At 47.1% G+C, this 19,316-nt stretch overlaps 1 protein-coding gene and 1 non-coding gene across 2 annotated transcripts in view; both read left to right on the top strand.

Moving 5' to 3' along the window:
- Positions 1–19,316, top strand: part of NUP155 (nucleoporin 155) — a 212,222-nt gene that overhangs the window by 47,553 nt on the left and 145,353 nt on the right. The gene's annotated exons all lie outside the window — the stretch shown is intronic.
- LOC134961255 (U5 spliceosomal RNA) lies at positions 226–342 on the top strand. Its single transcript, XR_010187875.1, has one exon. It is a non-coding gene; the product is annotated as a U5 spliceosomal RNA (small nuclear RNA).

Raw genomic sequence — 19,316 nt, 5'->3', positions numbered from 1 at the left:
ACGAATAACGATGTGTTTTCAATTTAGTTCGCCACCCTTCACTCGCGTTTCCCACAGAGGGAAAAGGGTGTATATACTCTGGACGACAGTCGCAGAGGGTCAGGATTTGTAGTTAAAATTAGCAACAAAGGTTCTAAAACACGACAGATTGCTGTCGATAAATGTCCTAGAACTCTGGGCATTTTACAATGCAATACATAATTCGCTTTCAGTCTGACCAGGTATATACTCTGGTTTCTCTTCAGAACGAATAAATCTTTCGCCTTTTACTAAAGATTTCGGTGGAGAGGAACAACCATGAGTTTCATGTAAATTTTTGATGCATGTCCCACGCTGGCCTTAAGCAGTCAAACAAGGCAACGGCAGTTGCATACACAACAACCAGTGAGAACCAAGTAGCCGCATGGCAATGCGGCAGGTAACTCAGATCCTCAATGGCTCAGAACACCATTATGTGAAAATGTCAAGAGATCATTATGTGAGTGGACATCTGTTAGACAGAGGATCTCACCCGTCAGGATTTGGATCCTGAAAACTGGACATTAAATCTAGAGGTGTTTCATATGTGAGTCCACAGAAGGGGGTTACCCTCAAGTATACATGATGGCATCTCGCCACAATTACGAAAGTTCAGTATGTGTACAAAACAGATCACAAGGGCAGTGGCGGTGGAGTCTCTCACATTCATGTGGTCATTCAGCATCGTGTATCTGGCTCCACCATTTTCCGCTGCTCTCTCCGTTGTCAAAACGGATCATAAGACAGTTTGTCACAGTCATACTGGTGGTATCTCATGGGTTTCGGAGAAGTTTGCTTCTCGAATTTTCAAGGAATACTTGCACACGATCTTGGCCCGCTCATAATACGTCCAACCTGTTACATCAGGGAACGTTAGTTTACCCATAGTTCCCTAGGTACCTATTATCTAGGTACCGCAGCTGCGGTTGACGGGGTGAGGGTTCAGACCGCCCTCTTAAGAAATTGAGCATTACAGTATCGGTTATACTAACCATGTTACGAAATAGTAAGCCGTTTAAGGCAGCTCATTTTTACAAAATTTCGTGTGCTTACATAGGTTGTAAACCTCGGAAGTTCCAACATCATCCTTCAAGTAACCCGTATTCTGTTAAACGGGGTGGGATGGAAAACTGCGTTGATCTGCACGAAGAGTGCAGGTATCTGTGTGGTAAACTTATTTTCAAAGACGTTTGCTTCTATTTGCGTCTGTACACATCTTTCTACAAGGTGTCATCAAAGTTCACACTCTATTTATCCCACCTACAGCGCCAGGCGACTTGAAGTTGGGTTCAGATTTCTTACAGTTTCATATTGTGAACCCTTTCAACAAATGGGAATTAAGTTTCTCACTTTGGAAAACAATTTTTTCTTCTAGCCTTGGCTTCGGCAAGGGTTTGTTTTCATATTTGGGTGCCTTGTATTCCAAGCCACCGTATTTCAGTTTTCTCATGACAAAGCAGATCTTCGGACGAATCACGCTTTCGTATTCTTCACATCAATGTACCAATAGGGGTTCCTGTGTGGACAGCACATTCTAGAACTGAATGTGGTACACGCATTACGCGTTTATATATGTGCCGAACGTCAACAGTACGTGATATGAATACGTTGTTTGTTCTCTATGATACTGCCAACTGGGGTTAGCCAGTTTCTCAGCAGACATTATCGAGTTGGGTAATAATAATGACTACAAGTCAGGCTTACCTTAAGGCTAGGTTACAATCGCCTACGTCAGTAATAACTCATCCCACAGGTTCTGTGGGAATGTCAGACCCAGTGGGTCGTGGAGTGTCTAAAACGCGGCTATATAGCCTTCATGTGCACCATGTTTGTGCACGTTTACACGTTATAAATGGTGGCGCCATCAGCATCTAGCCTTGGGCTGCCTACTGTTACAAGTATCAAACAGCTCTCCCGCCCACGAGGGAAGCTTTGGTACGTCCCAAGAGTACTCCAGTGACCCCTAGTGGATGAAAAAGAAAATAGGATTTTGGTACTTACCAGGTAAATCCTTTTCTTTGAATCCATAGGGGGCACTGGACGCCCACCCAGAGCAGTTTACCTGGGTTGTTTTAAGCTCAAGAGAGCTTAGGGTAACAAGTTTTACTTGATTGATATTAAGCTCAGAGGAGCTTATGGTAACACATTTTCACCGATTGGTTCAAATTATAAAGTTCTATCGGTTATGGTGTCAACTGTTTAGTTGACAGTAAGGTTATGGGTCAACATTGTTGTTGTCCGTTATGTTATAGGTATTCTCCATTGTCAACCTCTCTATATCGTTCCTGTTCGCTCAGTAAAAAACACTGAGACAGTACACTGAGGTACTCGGGGATATGGAGGGGTGGGAGGGTCCTAAATTTGAATATTCAGTGCCTTTGTTCGGCTCCGCCCGTCCATATCCCAAGAGTACTCCAGTGCCCCCTATGGATTCAAAGAAAAGGATTTACCTGGTAAGTACCAAAATCCTATTTTCTCTATCGTCCTAAGTGGATGCTGGGGTTCCTGAAAGGACCATGGGGAATAGCGGCTCCGCAGGAGACAGGGCACAAAAGTAAAGCTTTTACAGGTCAGGTGGTGTGTACTGGCTCCTCCCCCTATGACCCTCCTCCAGACTCCAGTTAGATTTTTGTGCCCGGCCGAGAAGGGTGCAATTCTAGGTGGCTCTCATAAAGAGCTGCTTAGAGAGTTTAGCTTAGGTTTTTTATTTTACAGTGATTCCTGCTGGCAACAGGATCACTGCAACGAGGGACAGAGGGGAGAAGAAGTGAACTCACCTGCGTGCAGGATGGATTGGCTTCTTGGCTACTGGACATGAAGCTCCAGAGGGACGATCACAGGTACAGCCTGGATGGTCACCGGAGCCACGCCGCCGGCCCCCTCACAGATGCTGAAGCAAGAAGAGGTCCAGAATCGGCGGCTGAAGACTCCTGCAGTCTTCTTAAGGTAGCGCACAGCACTGCAGCTGTGCGCCATTTTCCTCTCAGCACACTTCACACGGCAGTCACTGAGGGTGCAGGGCGCTGGGGGGGGGGCGCCCTGGGAGGCAAATGAAAACCTTTAAAAAGGCTAAAAATACCTCACATATAGCCCCAGAGGCTATATGGAGATATTTACCCCTGCCTAAATGTACTAAATAGCGGGAGACGAGCCCGCCGAAAAAGGGGCGGGGCCTATCTCCTCAGCACACGGCGCCATTTTCTGTCACAGCTCCGCTGGTCAGGAAGGCTCCCAGGTCTCTCCCCTGCACTGCACTACAGAAACAGGGTATAGCAGAGAGGGGGGGCAAAATAAATGGCAATATATTAATATAAAAGCAGCTATAAGGGAGCACTTAATCATAAGGCTATCCCTGTCATATATAGCGCTTTTTGGTGTGTGCTGGCAGACTCTCCCTCTGTCTCCCCAAAGGGCTAGTGGGTCCTGTCTTCGTATAGAGCATTCCCTGTGTGTCTGCTGTGTGTCGGTACGTGTGTGTCGACATGTATGAGGACGTTATTGGTGTGGAGGCGGAGCAATTGCCAAATATGAGGATGTCACCTCCTAGGGGGTCGACACCAGAATGGATGCCTTTATTTGTGGAATTACGGGATAGCGTCAACTCGCTTAAGCAGTCGTTTGCCGACATGAGGCGGCCGGACACTCAATTAGTGCCTGTCCAGGCGCCTCAAACACCGTCAGGGGCTGTAAAACGCCCCTTGCCTCAGTCGGTCGACACAGACCCAGACACAGGCACTGATTCCGGTGGTGAAGGTGACGAATCAACCGTATTTTCCAGTAGGGCCACACGTTATATGATTTTGGCAATAAAGGAGATGTTACATTTAGCTGATACTACAGGTACCACTAAACAGGGTATTATGTGGGGTGTGAAAAAACTACCAGTAGTTTTTACCGAATCAGAAGAATTAAATGACGTGTGTGATGAAGCGTGGGGTGCCCCGATTAAAAACTGCTAATTTCAAAGAAGTTATTGGCTTTATACCCTTTCCCGCCAGAGGTTAGGGAGCGCTGGGAAACACCTCCTAGGGTGGACAAAGCGCTAACACGCTTATCAAAACAAGTGGCGTTACCCTCTCCTGAGACGGCCGCACTTAAAGATCCATCAGATAGGAGGATGGAAAATATCCAAAAAGGTATATACACACATGCAGGTGTTATACTACGACCAGCTATTGCGACTGCCTGGATGTGCAGTGCTGGGGTAGTTTGGTCAGAGTCCCTGATCGAAAATATTGATACCCTGGACAGGGACAATATTTTACTGTCGTTAGAACAAATAAAGGATGCATTTCTTTATATGCGTGATGCACAGAGAGATATCTGCACACTGGCATCACGGGTAAGTGCTATGTCCATTTCGGCCAGAAGAGCTTTATGGACACGACAGTGGACAGGCGATGCGTAGAGGAGTTATTTGGGGTCGGTCTATCGGATTTGGTGGCCACGGCTACGGCCGGGAAATCCACCTTTCTACCTCAAGTCACTCCCCAACAGAAAAAGGCACCGACCTTTCAACCGCAGCCCTTTCGTTCCTTTAAAAATAAGAGAGCAAAGGGCTATTCATATCTGCCACGAGGCAGAGGACGAGGGAAGAGACAGCAACAGGCAGCTCCTTCCCAGGAACAGAAGCCCTCCCCGGCTTCTACAAAAGCCTCAGCATGACGCTGGGGCTTCGCAAGCGGACTCGGGGGCGGTAGGCGGTCGTCTCAAGAATTACAGCGCGCAGTGGGCTCACTCGCAGGTAAATCCCTGGATCCTGCAGATAATATCTCAGGGGTACAGGTTGAAATTAGAGACAGAGCCACCTCGCCGTTTCCTGAAGTCTGCTTTACCAACGTCCCCCTCAGAAAGGGAGACGGTTTTGGAAGCCATTCACAAGCTGTATTCTCAGCAGGTGATAGTCAAGGTACCTCTTCTACAACAAGGGAAGGGGTATTATTCCACTCTTTTTGTGGTACCGAAGCCGGATGGCTCGGTAAGGCCTATTCTAAATCTGAAGTCCTTGAACCTGTACATAAAGAAGTTCAAGTTCAAGATGGAGTCACTCAGAGCAGTGATAGCGAACCTGGAAGAAGGGGACTTTATGGTATCCTTGGACATCAAGGATGCGTATCTCCACGTTCCAATTACCCCTCACACCAGGGGTACCTCAGGTTCGTTTTACAAAACTGTCACTATCAGTTTCAGACGCTGCCGTTTGGTTTGTCCACGGCACCTCGGGTCTTTACAAAGGTAATGGCCGAGATAATATTTCTTCTTCGAAGAAAAGGCGTATTAATTATCCCATACTTGGACGATCTCCTAATAAGGGCAAGGTCCAGAGAACAGCTAGAGATGGGTTTAGCACTATCTCAAGAGGTGCTAAAGCAGCACGGATGGATTCTGAATATTCCAAAATCCCAATTAATGCCGACAACTCGTCTGCTGTTCCTGGGGATGATTCTGGACACAGTTCAGAAAAAGGTTTTTCTTCCCGAAGAAAAAGCCAAGGAGTTATCTGACCTGGTCAGGAACCTCCTAAAACCAGGAAAGGTGTCTGTACATCAATGCACAAGAGTCCTGGGAAAAAATGGTAGCTTCTTACGAAGCAATCCCTTTCGGCAGATTCCATGCAAAGGGATCTGTTGGACAAATGGTCAGGGTCGCATCTTCAGATGCACCTGCGGATAACCCTGTCGCCGAGGACAAGGGTATCCCTTCTGTGGTGGTTGCAGGAGGCTCATCTATTGGAGGGCCGCAGATTCGGCATGCAGGATTGGATCCTGGTGACCACGGATGCCAGCCTGAGAGGCTGGGGAGCAGTCACACAGGGAAGAAATTTCCAGGGAGTGTGGTCGAGCCTGAAAAAGTCTCTTCACATAAACATTCTGGAACTAAGAGCAATCTACAATGCTCTAAGCCAGGCGGAACCTCTGCTTCAAGGAAGACCGGTGTTGATCCAGTCGGACAACATCACGGCAGTCGCCCATGTAAACAGACAGGGCGGCACAAGAAGCAGGAGGGCAATGGCAGAAGCTGCCAGGATCCTTCGCTGGGCGGAGAATCACGTGATAGCACTGTCAGCAGTATTCATCCCGGGCGTGGACAACTTGGAAGCAGACTTCCTCAGCAGACACGACCTTCACCCGGGAGAGTGGGGACTTCATCCAGAAGTTTTCCACATGCTATTAAACCGTTGGGTAAAACCAATGGTGGACAGGATGGCGTCTCGCCTCAACAATACACTGGACAGGTATTGCGCCAGGTCAAGAGATCCGCAGGCAATAGCTGTGGACGCGCTGGTAACACCTTGGGTGTACCAGTCGGTATATGTGTTTCCTCCTCTGCCTCTCATACCAAAGGTATTGAGGATTATACGGCAAAGAGGAGTAAGACTAGTGGCTCCGGATTGGCCAAGAAGGACTTGGTACCCGGAACTTCAAGAGATGGTCACGGACGATCCGTGGCCTCTACTTCTGAGAAGGGACCTGCTTCAGCAGGGTCCTTGTCTTTTTCAAGACTTACCGCGGCTGCGTTTGACGGCATGGCGTTTGAATGCCAGATCCTAAAAGGAAAAGGCATTCCAGAAGAAGTCATTCCTACCTTGATAAAGGCAAGGAAGGAAGTCACCGCGAAGCATTATCGCCGTATTTGGCGAAAATATGTTGCGTGGTGCGAGCAGCGGAGTGCTCCGATGGAGGAATTTCAACTGGGTCGTTTTCCTACATTTCCTGCAATCAGGATTGTCTAGGGGTCTCAAATTGGGATCTATTAAGGTTCAAATTTCGGCCCTATCAATATTCTTCCAAAAAGAATTGGCCTCAGTCTCTGAGGTCCAGATTTTTATCAAAGGAGTACTGCATATACAGCCTCCTGTGGTGCCTAAGGTGGCACCGTGGGATCTAAATGTAGTTTTAGATTTCCTCAAATCCAATTGGTTTGAACCACTAAAGAATGTGGATTTGAAATATCTCACATGGAAAGTGACTATGTTACTGGCTCTGGCTTCGGCCGGGAGAGTATCTGAACTGGCGGCTTTGTTTTATAAAAGCCCTTATTTAATTTCCATTCGACATAGGGCAGAGCTGCGGACGCGTCCGCATTTTCTCCCTAAGGTGGTATCAGCGTTTCACCTGAACCAGCCTATTGTAGTGCCTGCGGCTACAGACGACTTGAAGGACTCCAAGTTGTTGGACGTTGTCAGAGCCTTAAAAATATACATTTAAAGGACGGCTGGAGTCAGAAAATCTGACTCGCTGTTTATACTGTATGCACCCAACAAGTTGGGTGCACCTGCTTCTAAGCAGTCGATTGCTCGTTGGATTTGTAACAAAATTCAACTTGTACATTCTGTGGCAGGCCTGCCACAGCCTAAATCTGTTAAGGCCCATTCCGCAAGGAAGGTGGGCTCATCTTGGGCGGCTGCCCGAGGGGTCTCGGCATTACAACTCTGCCGAGCAGCTACGTGGTCAGGGGAGAACACGTTTGTAAATTTTTACAAATTTGATACCCTGGCAAAGGAGGACCTGGAGTTCTCTCATTCGGTGCTGCAGAGTCATCCGCACTCTCCCGCCCGTTTGGGAGCTTTGGTATAATCCCCATGGTCCTTTCAGGAACCCCAGCATCCACTTAGGACGATAGAGAAAATAAGAATTTACTTACCGATAATTCTATTTCTCGGAGTCCGTAGTGGATGCTGGGCGCCCATCCCAAGTGCGGATTATCTGCAATACTTGTACATAGTTATTGTTAACTAATTCGGGTTATTGTTTAGGAAGCCATCTTTCAGAGGCTCCTCTGTTATCATACTGTTAACTGGGTTTAGATCACAAGTTGTACGGTGTGATTGGTGTGGCTGGTATGAGTCTTACCCGGGATTCAAAATCCTCCCTTATTGTGTACGCTCGTCCGGGCACAGTACCTAACTGGAGTCTGGAGGAGGGTCATAGGGGGAGGAGCCAGTACACACCACCTGACCTGTAAAAGCTTTACTTTTGTGCCCTGTCTCCTGCGGAGCCGCTATTCCCCATGGTCCTTTCAGGAACCCCAGCATCCACTACGGACTCCGAGAAATAGAATTATCGGTAAGTAAATTCTTATTTTTAGAGCCCTATTAGGAGAATTACAGAGTTATAGGGCATATGCTATTCTAGTTGGATAATTTTGGACGAATTGTTCTCTGTTGTGGAGATAATTTTAATATATTGTATTTTTTAGATTAAATTGATACTGGCCGGTATCGTAGTGTGATCTCCTATCTATCTATCTATCTATATCTATCTATCTATCTATCTATCTATCTATCTATCTATCTATCTATCTATCTATCTATCTATCTACATATACATATATATGAAAATCTTTTTATATCTGTATTCTATATAAAATATAAAGCAAAGGTTATCTTTCTTTATACAACGTGAAAAGCGCTGTCTCATTCTTTGTTCTAGTTCTTTTAAATCTTGGGACAACTGGGGTCAGTGTCCCGAGACTAGCTGCTTTCACATTGTAGGTGAAAGCGCCAAGTGTATATTTCTAAAACTTCCTAAATAGTTTCATGGCTCTGCTTCTGGCTGACAGGACACCATTAGCTCCTGAAGGGAACTGAACACTAGCTGCGGCTATGTGCTCACTCCCACAGCCCGCCGTCACCCCCCTAACAGAGCCAGAAGTCAGAAGACAGGTGAGTGTACAGAAGAGGATCTTCAGTCATCATGACGGCTAAAAGGTACCGTGCGGCGGGCGGGAACACTGCGTGCCATGCTGCCCTTCAACACAGGCACGGGGGGGGGGGGGGGCACGCCGCGCCGCGCCGCCGCGGTCAGCATGAACCTACTCAAAACTGGCTAACAAGGGGACATAAGATGCTGAGGCACAGTCCTACCCCCGCCAGTATAAAAACTAGTATTGAAAAGTCTGAGTGGAAACGCGCCATTACGGGGGCTGGGCTTCCCCCTCAGCCAGCACACTACTAAGCGCCATTTTTTCTCCTATCAAGCTGCAGAGAAGAACGCTGGTCCTCCTCCACTTCTGAACCAAGTATTGGTGCAAAACTGGGGGGGGGGGGGGGGCACAATATAAATTAGTGCTGCATGGTGAATTTATCATTATAAAAGCGCTACAGGTCTGTGGGCATTTTGTGTTACACAGGGATTATATCAATACCGCTGAATTGTGAACTGGCAAATCCTTTCTGTGTCCTTCTGACAGATTTTACTGTGGGTCTGTCCCCTATAAGTCCTGGAGTGTATGTGGTGTGGTTGTGCATGTGTGTGACATGTCTGAGGCAGGGAGCTCTTCCCCTGAGGGAGCCGTTTTAGGGACACAGAGTTGTAAGGTGGTGGCGCTGCCAGCACACCACGAGCCTGAATGGGTGAAAGAATTATGTGATAGTGTGAATCATATCAGTAAGAGATTGGATAAGTCTGAGTCTCATGCAGAAACCTGGAGAAAATCGGTGGAAGATGTGATTTTTCATAGTTCTGCCTTTTCATCCACAGGGGATACCTCTGGGTCACATAAGAGGCCATTTGGCAAATAATACAAACTGATACCGACACGAACTCTGATTCCTGTGTCGACACTAGTGATTCCAGGGAAATAGATCCTAAATTGGCAAAAAGCATTTAATATATGATTGTTGCTATAAAGGAGATCTTAGAAGTTACGGAAGCCCCTCCTTTACCTCGGGAGAAAGCTTATTTTTATAAGGAAAAGAAAGTTAAAGTAACTTTCCCTTCTCACGAGCTAAATACTCTCTTTGAGAGAGTTTGGGCAAACCCTGAAAAGAAATTTCAGATTCCCAAAAGAATTCAGGTTGCTTATCCTTTCCCGGCAGAGGACAGGAAAAGGTGGGAGTCACCCCCAGTTTTAGACAGTGCCCTGCCACGATTAACTAAAAAGGTGATTCTCCCTGCGCCTGGGACGGCTTCACTAAAAGAGCCGGCAGACCGCAAGTTGGAGACTACGTTAAAATCTATTTATGTGGCCAATGGTACGCTACTCAGACCCACCATTGCTTGTGCGTGGGTGAGTAGTGCTATTGAAAAATGGTCAGATAACTTGTCATCTGAAATTGACACGATAGATAGAGAAGATACTCCTAACGTTAGGCCATATCAAAGACGCTGCTGCATATATGCTAGAAGCCATGAAAGATATTGGGCTCTTAGGTTCAAAAGCCGCTACCATGGCAGTCTCCGCTCGGAGGGCCTTGTGGATTCGCCAATGGAATGCTGATGCAGATTCCAAAAGAAATATGGAGGCTCTCCCGTATAAAGGTGAGGCCTTGTTTGGAGATGGGCTGGATGCGTTAGTTTCTACGGCCACCGCTGGTAAGTCGACATTCTTGCCTCATGCTCCTACGCCGGCGAAAAAGACACATCACTCTCAGATGCAGTTCTTTCGGCCCAACAGATACAAAAAGAAAAATTTGAAAGCGCTAACACTCTGTGTATATATGTGTGTATATATATATATACCGTATATACTCGAGTATAAGCCGACTTTTTCAGCACTTTTTTTTTGTGCTGAAAAAGCCACCTCGGCTTATACTTGAGTCAGCTTTAGTGCCAGATATGCCCCACAGTGCCAGGTGTGCCAGATATGCCCCACAGTGCTAAATACTTACCCTCCATCGCTCCCGCGCTGTCTTCTGAAGGAGGGACACGGGGAGCGCAGCGCGCGGCTCTCCTGTGTCCCTCCTGCATCTCCGGCGTCTGAGTGGTAAAGGAAGTGCACGAACCGGCACTTCCTTTAACACACGTCGCTGCCGCCGGAGATGCAGGAGGGACACAGGAGAGCTGCGCTCCCCGTGTCCCTCCTTCAGAAGACAGCGCGGGAGCGACGGAGGGTAAGTATCTAGCACTGTGGGGCATATCTGGCACACCTGGCACTGTGGGGCATATCTGGCACACCTGGCACTGTGGGGCATATCTGGCACACCTGGCACTGTGGGGCATATCTGGCACACCTGGTACTGTGGGGCATATCTGGCACTGTGGGGCACATCTGGCACACCTGGCACTGTGGGGCATATCTGGCACACCTGGCACTGTGGGGCATATCTGGCACTGTGGGGCACATCTGGCACTGTGGGGCATATCTGGCACATCTGGCACTGTGGGGCATATCTGGCACTATGGGGCATGTCTGGCACATCTGGCACTGTGGGACATATCTGGCACTGTGGGGCATATCTGGCACATCTGGCACTGTGTGGCATTTCTGGCACTGTGGGGCATATCTGGCACATCTGGCACTGTGGGGCATATCTGGCATATCTGGCACTGTGGGGCATATCTGGCACTGTGGGGCATATCTGGCACTATGAGGTCTGTGTACGGGTAGAGCTACATTTCCCACCCTAGGTTTATACTCGAGTCAGAAGTTTTCCCAGGTTTTTGTGGTAAAATTATGTGCCTCGGCTTATATTCGGGTCGACTTATACTCGAGTATATACGGTATATATAGTGTGTGAAAGAATTGTTTATTTTATATTTGCTTCTATTTTTTAATACTTATTAAATCCACAGTACAATAAAATCCACAGTCAACCTCTCTGTATATACCATATGGGTATCTCTCCCTTCTTTCTAGTCTGCAGAGATTGTTTCAGTTATTTATTAGTTTAGTAACTTTTTATTTGTATCTGTTTAGTTTCTGCAGAGTAGAAAGATGATTGCTCTACTAAAAAAAACTAACAAAGTATTTCTATTTATTTATACACTTGTACACAGTAAGATGTCATTTTATACTCTAAAATAACATAACACAGTCCATGTTCTAGACTGTTTCTGCTGTATATTAAGAGTCGCTGTTCTTAGTCCGTTTTCAAATCAGACTCAATTATCAGTTAGTGAGGAAGCCGCCAAGAATAACAGAGGCGGAGAAATGCGTATTTCCAAGCATTGACAGCGGCGGAGAAATGCGTATTTCCAAGCATTGACAGCAGCCACACGGACCTTTCTTTGTTTGTATAAGCCCCCTGCAAAACTGTGTGGAACGGGATTTGGATCTCCAGATAAGGCTCGTTATAAAAGGAAATTCTGCTACCAGAGCCGGGAGCTACACCGACCAACACATAATTGCACAGACGGCAAGTGGGGTAAAGTTGCTCTATTTTTAATACATACATGGCCATGTATATGAACTAGCACTAAATGCACAAATAATACTTCCAACAAATGGAATAGAGGACTCAAACATGGCAATAATATACACGCTGCAAAAAATATGTTTCTGTGTTTATAGAAATTCAACACATTTCAGCTGAGTTAATTAATTGAGTCTGATTTGAAAACGGACTAAGAACAGTGACTGTTAATATACAGCAGAAACCGTCTAGAACATGGACTGTTATGTTATTTTAGAGTATAAAAGGACGTCTTACTGTGTACAAGTGTATAAGTAAAAATACTTTGTTACAGTTTTTTTAGTAGAGCAATCATCTTTCTACTCTGCAGAAACTAAACAGATACAAATAAAAAGTTATAAACTAATAAATAACTGAAACAGTCTCTGCAGACTAGAAAGAAGGGAGAGATACACATATGGTATATACAGAGAGGTTGACTGTGGATTTTATTGTACTGTGGATTTAAAGTTTTTTTTTTTTTTATAAATATTATTTTTAGAAGTAATAAAAAATAGAAGCAAATATAAAATAAATAAACAATTCTTTCACATATATATATATATATATATATATATACACACATATATATATATATATATATATATATATATATATATATATACATACACATATATATATATATATATATATATACATACATACATACATACATACATACATACATACTGTCAGCGCTTTCAAATTTTTCTTTTTCTTTGTTGGCTATATAGGGGTGGAGTACCCCTTATGTATATGAGAGCTGCGACAGAACTGTAAATCTAATTTCTAGGTACCTAGCTGGCGCCGGGAAAATTATTTTGGTTTTCTTTTTTTAGATACAAAAAGGCTAAAGGTTCCCCTTTCTTTGCAGGTAGAGGGAGGGGAAGAGGAAAAGTCCACAGGATCACAGGAGCAGAAATCAACCCCTGCTTCTGCCAAATCTGCAGCATGATGCTGGGGCTCCCTTGCGGGAGTCCGCTCGGGTGGGAGCATGTCTGAAACTTTTCAGTCAGATCTGGGTTCAATCTGGCCTGGACCCATGGGTCTTGCAAATAGTGTCCCATGGATACAAACTGGAGTTTCAAGACGTCCCCCCATGCTGATTTTTCAAATCGACCTTGCCAGCTTCTCTCCTGGACAGAGAAGTAGTAACAGCTGCAGTTCAAAAATTATGTCCGGATCAATTCATTGTCCTGGTGCCCTTGTCACAACAGGAAGAAGGTTTTTATTCAAGCCTCTTCGTAGTTCCGAAGCTGGACGGCTCGGTCAGACCAATTTTAAACCTGAAATCTCTGAATCTCTACCTGAAAAGGTTCAAGTTTAAGATGGAATCTCTGAGGGCAGTGATTTCCAGTCTGGAGGAAGGGGACTTCATGGTGTCAGTGGACATAAAAGATGCCTACTTGCATGTCCCCATTTATCCTCCTCAAGCTTATCTGAGATTTGCAGTACAGGATTGCCATTACCAGTTCCAGACGTTGCCATTCGGACTCTCCACGGCACCGAGGGTATTCACCAAGGTGATGGCAGAGATGATGGTCCTCTTTCGACAGCAAGGAGTCAATATAATCCCTTACCTGGACGATCTCCTGATAAAAGCGAGATCCAGGGAACGGTTGGTGCAGAACATTGCACTCTCCCTATCCATAAGCCAACAACACAGTTGGATCATGAATTTTCCAAAGTCGCAGTTGGAACCGACGAGAAGATTGTCCTTTCTGGGGATGATACTGGACACAAGTACAGAGGGTATTTCTTCCAGTAGAAAAGGCTGTGGAAATCCAGAGAATGGTCAAACAAATTTTGAACCCAACAAGAGTGTCGATCCATCAATGCATTCGGTTGTTGGGAAAGATGGTAGCGGCCTACGAGGCCATACAGTTTGGCCGATTCCATGCCAGGGTATTCCAGTGGGACCTGTTGGACAAGTGCTCCGGATCCCACCTACACATGCACCAGAAGATAATCCTGTCTTCCCGAGCCAGGATTTCGCTCCTATGGTGGCTACACAGTTCTCATGTACTAGAGGGACGCAGGTTCGGGATCCAGGACTGGGTCCTAGTAACCACGGATGCAAGTCTGCGAGGTTGGTGAGCAGTCACACAGGGACAAAGCTTCCAAGGAAAATGGTCAAGTCCGGAAACCTGTCTTCACATAAACGTTCTGGAATTGAGAGCCATTTACAACGGCCTTCTACAAGCGGTACATCTTCTTCAAGATCAACCCGTGCAGATCCAGTCAGACAATGTAACAGCAGTCGCGTACATAAACCGTCAGGGCGGAACGAAAAGCAGAGGTGACCAAGATCCTCCTCTGGGCAGAAAGACATGCAAAAGCTCTGTCGGCAATTTTCATTCCGGGAGTGGCCAACTGGGAAGCAGACTTCCTCAGCAGACACGATCTCCATCCAGGAGAGTGGAGTCTCCACCAAGAAGTCTTCGCAGAGGTGACAAGTCTTTGGGGAGTTCCTCAAGTAGACATGATGGTGTCTCGTCTCAACAAGAAGCTTCAGAGATATTGGGGGTAATTCTGAGTTGATTGCAGCAGGAACTTTGTTAGCAGTTGGGCAAAACCATGTGCACTGCAGGGGGAGGCAGATATAACGTGCAGAGAGAGATAGATTTGGGTGTGGTGAGTTCAATCTGCAATCTAAATTGCAGTGTAAAGATAAAGCAGCCAGTATTTACCCTGCACAGAAACAAAATAACCCCACCCAAATCTAACTCTCTCTGCAAATGTTATATCTCCCCCCCCCCCCCCCCCCCCCCCCCCCCCCACCCCCCCCCCCCCCCCCCCCCTCCCCTGCAGTGCACATGGTTTTGCCCAACTGCTAAAAAATTTCCTACTGCGATCAACTTCGAATTACCCCCATTGTTCTAAGCAATAGCAGTGGATGCACTGGTGTCACAGTGGGTCTTTCGGTCGGTGTATGTTTTCCCTCCACTTCCACTAATACCAAAAGTTCTCAAGCTCAAAGAAGAACAAGGGTTCGAGCGATCCTCATTGTCCCAGACTGGCCAAGGAGGGCTTGGTATCCAGATTTTCAGGAGTTGCTCATAGAAGATCCTCAGCCTCTTCCTCTTCACGAGGACCTGCTGCAGCAGGGGCAGTGCGTGTATCAAGACTGGCTACGTTTGACGGCATGGCTGTTGAGCGTAGGATCCTAGCCCGAAAGGGTATTCCCAAAGAAGTCATCCCCACTCTTATTCAGGCCAGGAAAAGAGTAACGTCTAGACCAGGCTTTTTGCAACCAGTGTGCCGTGGCACACTAGTGTGCCGCGACCCGTTGCAAGGTGTGCCGCAGAGCCAGAGCAGCTTCCTGCACCTTTAGAGTGAACTGTTGGCCCAGGCTCTTCTTAGAGGATCAGTCGTGCTCTGGCCGTGACCTATGCCTTGAAGACATGGCGGTGTGATATCATAGGTCACGGCCGCCGCGTCTCACCACCCAGCCAGCCCACCCACCCTGCATGCACATCTCCTAGTTCCTGCAACCACAGCTTTCCTTGCCACCCCACATCCACACCTGCCTGACCGCCCCCTGCTCAGTATTTGCAGCACTCCACTATGAACAACCCCCCGCCACTGAGGGACAGGGAGGAGGACAGCTGACCGGTAGGGGCTAATATTTGTTATTTTATTTCTCTTGTGGGGCACAATAGGATTTATGTGGGGAGAATAAGGATTTACAGGGGGAACAATGTGAATAATTCATGTGGGGAGAAATAGGATTTATGTGGGGAGAAATGTGATTGATTTATGTGGGGAGCAATAGGATTTATATAGGAGCAACATGATTTATGTGGAGAGCAATGTGATTTTTTTTTTCTGTATAGGCCAATATATGTGTGTATTTTTTTTTTTACTGTGAAGGCCAATGTGTGGTTTTTGTTTTTTTCCTTTGGGGAACTGATAGTGTGCCTTGGCAATTTTAAAATATTGTTTGGTGTGCCGCGAGTAAAAAAAGGTTGAAAATCACTGGTCTAGACATTACCACTGTATTTGGAGAAAATAATGTGTCTTGGTGTGAATCCAAGAAGGCTCCTACGGAAGAGTTTCAGTTGGGATGTTTTCTTCATTTTCTGCAGGCGGGTGTGGATGCAGGCCTAAAATTGGGTTCAGTCAAGGTCCAGATTTCGGCCTTATCTGTTTTCTTTCAAAAACAATTGGCCTCCCTTCCAGAAGTTCAGACGTTCGTGAAAGGGGTGCTGCACATCCAACCTCCATTTGTGCTCCCGGTGGCACCATGGGACCTTAATAAAGTGTTGCAGTTCCTTCAATCGGATTGATTTGAACCTCTACAGGAGGTGGAATTGAAGTTTCTCACTTGGAAAGTGGTCATGCTGTTGGCCTTGGTATCCGCAAGGCGGGTGTCTGAGTTGGGGGCCTTGTCTCACAAGAGCCCTTACCTGATCTTCCATGAAGATAGGGCAGAGTTGAGAACTCGTCAGCAATTTCTTCCGAAGGTGGTTTCGTCTTTCCATATAAACCAACCTATTGTGGTGCCAGTGGTTACTGACACCTTCACTGCATCAAAGTCTCTTGATGTGGTCAGAGCTTTGAAAGTTTGTCGGTAGAACAGCTCGGATACAGAAAACAGAGGCTCTGTTTGTCCTGTATGCTCCCAACAAGATTGGGTGTCCTGCTTCTAAGCAGACCATTGCGCGCTGGATCAGAGGGACGATTCAGCACGCTCATTCCACGGCAGGATTGCCGATACCGAATTCGTTAAATGCCCATTCTACTAGAAAGGTGGGCTCATCCTGGGCGGCTGCCCGGGGGGGTCTCTGCGTTACAACTTTGCCGAGCAGCTACTTGGTCAGGGGCAAACACGTTTGCAAAGTTTTATAAGTTTGACACCTTGGCCGATGAGGACCTACAGTTTGGTCAATCGGTGCTGCAGGGTCATCCGCACTCTCCCGCCCGTACGGGAGCTTTGGTATAACCAAAGTGGGGGAAACTGTCTGCCCGCACCTGTGTGTGTGTGTGTGTGTGTGTGTGTGTGTGTGTGTGGAGTGTTTGGTGGTCTCCTTTAGCTATGTCCAGGGATACTGTGTCATATGCTGCAGAGGATTTATCCTCCCAGGATGATCCCATTCCATGTAATCAGGCTAGCACTGGTTTAGCACAGATATCAGCAAAGGAACCAAAGTGGTTTTCCTTTATCATAACTTGGCTTTCTCAGATTTCTGACAGGGTTGCTAGTAATGAAGCTGCAACCCAGGTATTACAGAGCTCTATGGCAGTATGGCCTGTGTCTGGTACCTCGGGACAACCCGCTATATACCCCCACAAACGTGCGCTTGTGCATGTCGCACAAGACACGGATACCGACTCTGACACTACAGATGGGGATGGGGATGTGTTGCGGGGTTCCGCATCTCTTGCAAGGGAGGTGCATTTGTTGATAGAGGCTATCAGGGATGTGTTAAATGTAAATGATACCACATCTGAGCAGGTTGAGGAGGCATTGTCCAAGGAGAAGCTGCTGCAGTCCATTGTTCTCACAACGCAACTGCTCCAGAATCGGGGATGATTCTGAATTTTCCAAAGTCACATTTGGAACCGACCCAGAGATTGTCATTTCTGGGTATGATCCTGGATACGGAAGTGCAGCGGGTGTTTCTTCCGTGGGACAAGGTGTTGATGATCCAATCCATGGTCAGGGATGTCTTGAAGCCACCCCGAGTGTCGATTCATCAATGCATCTGCCTATTGGGAAAGATGGTGGCCTCCGCCTATGAGGCTCTCCGGTACGGGAGGTTCCATGCTCGGTCCTTCCAACTGGATCTCCTGGACAAGTGGTCGGGATCTCGCCTCCACATGCATCAGAGAATTCGTCTGTCGCCAAAGGCAAGGATTTATCTCCTCTGGTGGCTCCAATTGCATCACCTCCTAGAAAGTCGCAGGTTCGGGATTCAGGACTGGGTCCTGCTAACAGATGCGAGCCTCCGGGGCTGGGGAACAGTCACTCAGGGAGTGACCTTCCAAGGATGGTGGTCAAGCCTGGAATCCGGCCTGCCCATCAACATCCTGGAACTAAGCCGTCTACAATGGTCTTTTCAGGCGACCCCTCTTCTAAGAAATCAGGCCATTCAGGTGCAGTCGGACAATGTAAGAACAGTGGCTTACATAAACCGACAGGGCGGAACGTAGAGCAGAGTGGCAATGTCAGAGGTGACAAGGATACTCCTCTGGTCAGAAAGGCACGCGTTAGCGCTGTTAACCATCTTCATTCCGGGAGTAGACAACTGGGAAGCAGACTTCCTCAACAGACATGATCTCCATCCAGGAGAGTGGGGTCTCCATCCGGAGGTATTCAAGGAAATAAAAGATCTTTGGGGACTACCCCAAATAGACATGATGGCCTATCGTCTCAACAAGAAGCTTTGGCGTTATTGTTTCAGGTCGAGGGACCCACAGGCAGTGGACGCGGACGGCCTGGTGTCTCTGTGGGTGTTCCAGTCAGTGTACGTGTTTTCACCACTCACACTCATCCCAAGAATCCTAAAGCTCATAAGGAGAACAATGGTTCAGGCGATCCTCATTGCCCCAGACCGGCCAAGAAGGGCTTGGTACGCAGACCTTCTGAATCTACTGCAAGAAGAGCCGAGGCCTCTTCCTCTTCTGGAGGACCGACTGCAGCAGGGGACGTTCGCCTATCAAGACTTACAGCGGCTACGTTTGACGGCATGGAAGTTGAGCACCTGATTCTTGCTCGGAAGGGTATTCCGAAGAAGGTTATTCCTACCCTCATACAGGCTAGGACAGGGGAAACGTCTAAACATTACCATCGTATTTGGAAGAAATATGTCTCTTGGTGTGAATCCAAGAAGTTTCCTACAGTGGAGTTTCAACTGGGACGTTTCCTCCTATTACTGCAAGCAGGAGTGGATATGGGCCTGAGATTGGGTTCTGTAAAGGTCCAGATTTCGGCCCTATCTATTTTCTTTCAGAAACAAATGACTGCCCTCCCTGAGGTTCAGACCTTTTTGAAGGGAGTTCTGCATATCAAACCTCCCTTTCTACCGCCTACGGCGCCCTGGGACCTTAACGTGGTGTTGCAGTTCCTCCAGTCGGATTGGTTTGAGCCCCTACAGGAAGTAGAAGTCAAGTTTCTTACATGGAAGGCGGTCACGTTGTTGGCCTTAGCTTCTGCTAGACGCTTGTCCGAGCTGGTGGC

Source organism: Pseudophryne corroboree, chromosome 1 (assembly GCF_028390025.1).
Source record: "Pseudophryne corroboree isolate aPseCor3 chromosome 1, aPseCor3.hap2, whole genome shotgun sequence".
NCBI classification, from domain to species: Eukaryota; Metazoa; Chordata; class Amphibia; order Anura; family Myobatrachidae; genus Pseudophryne; species Pseudophryne corroboree.
This window is presented reverse-complemented; position numbering and strand designations above follow the sequence as displayed.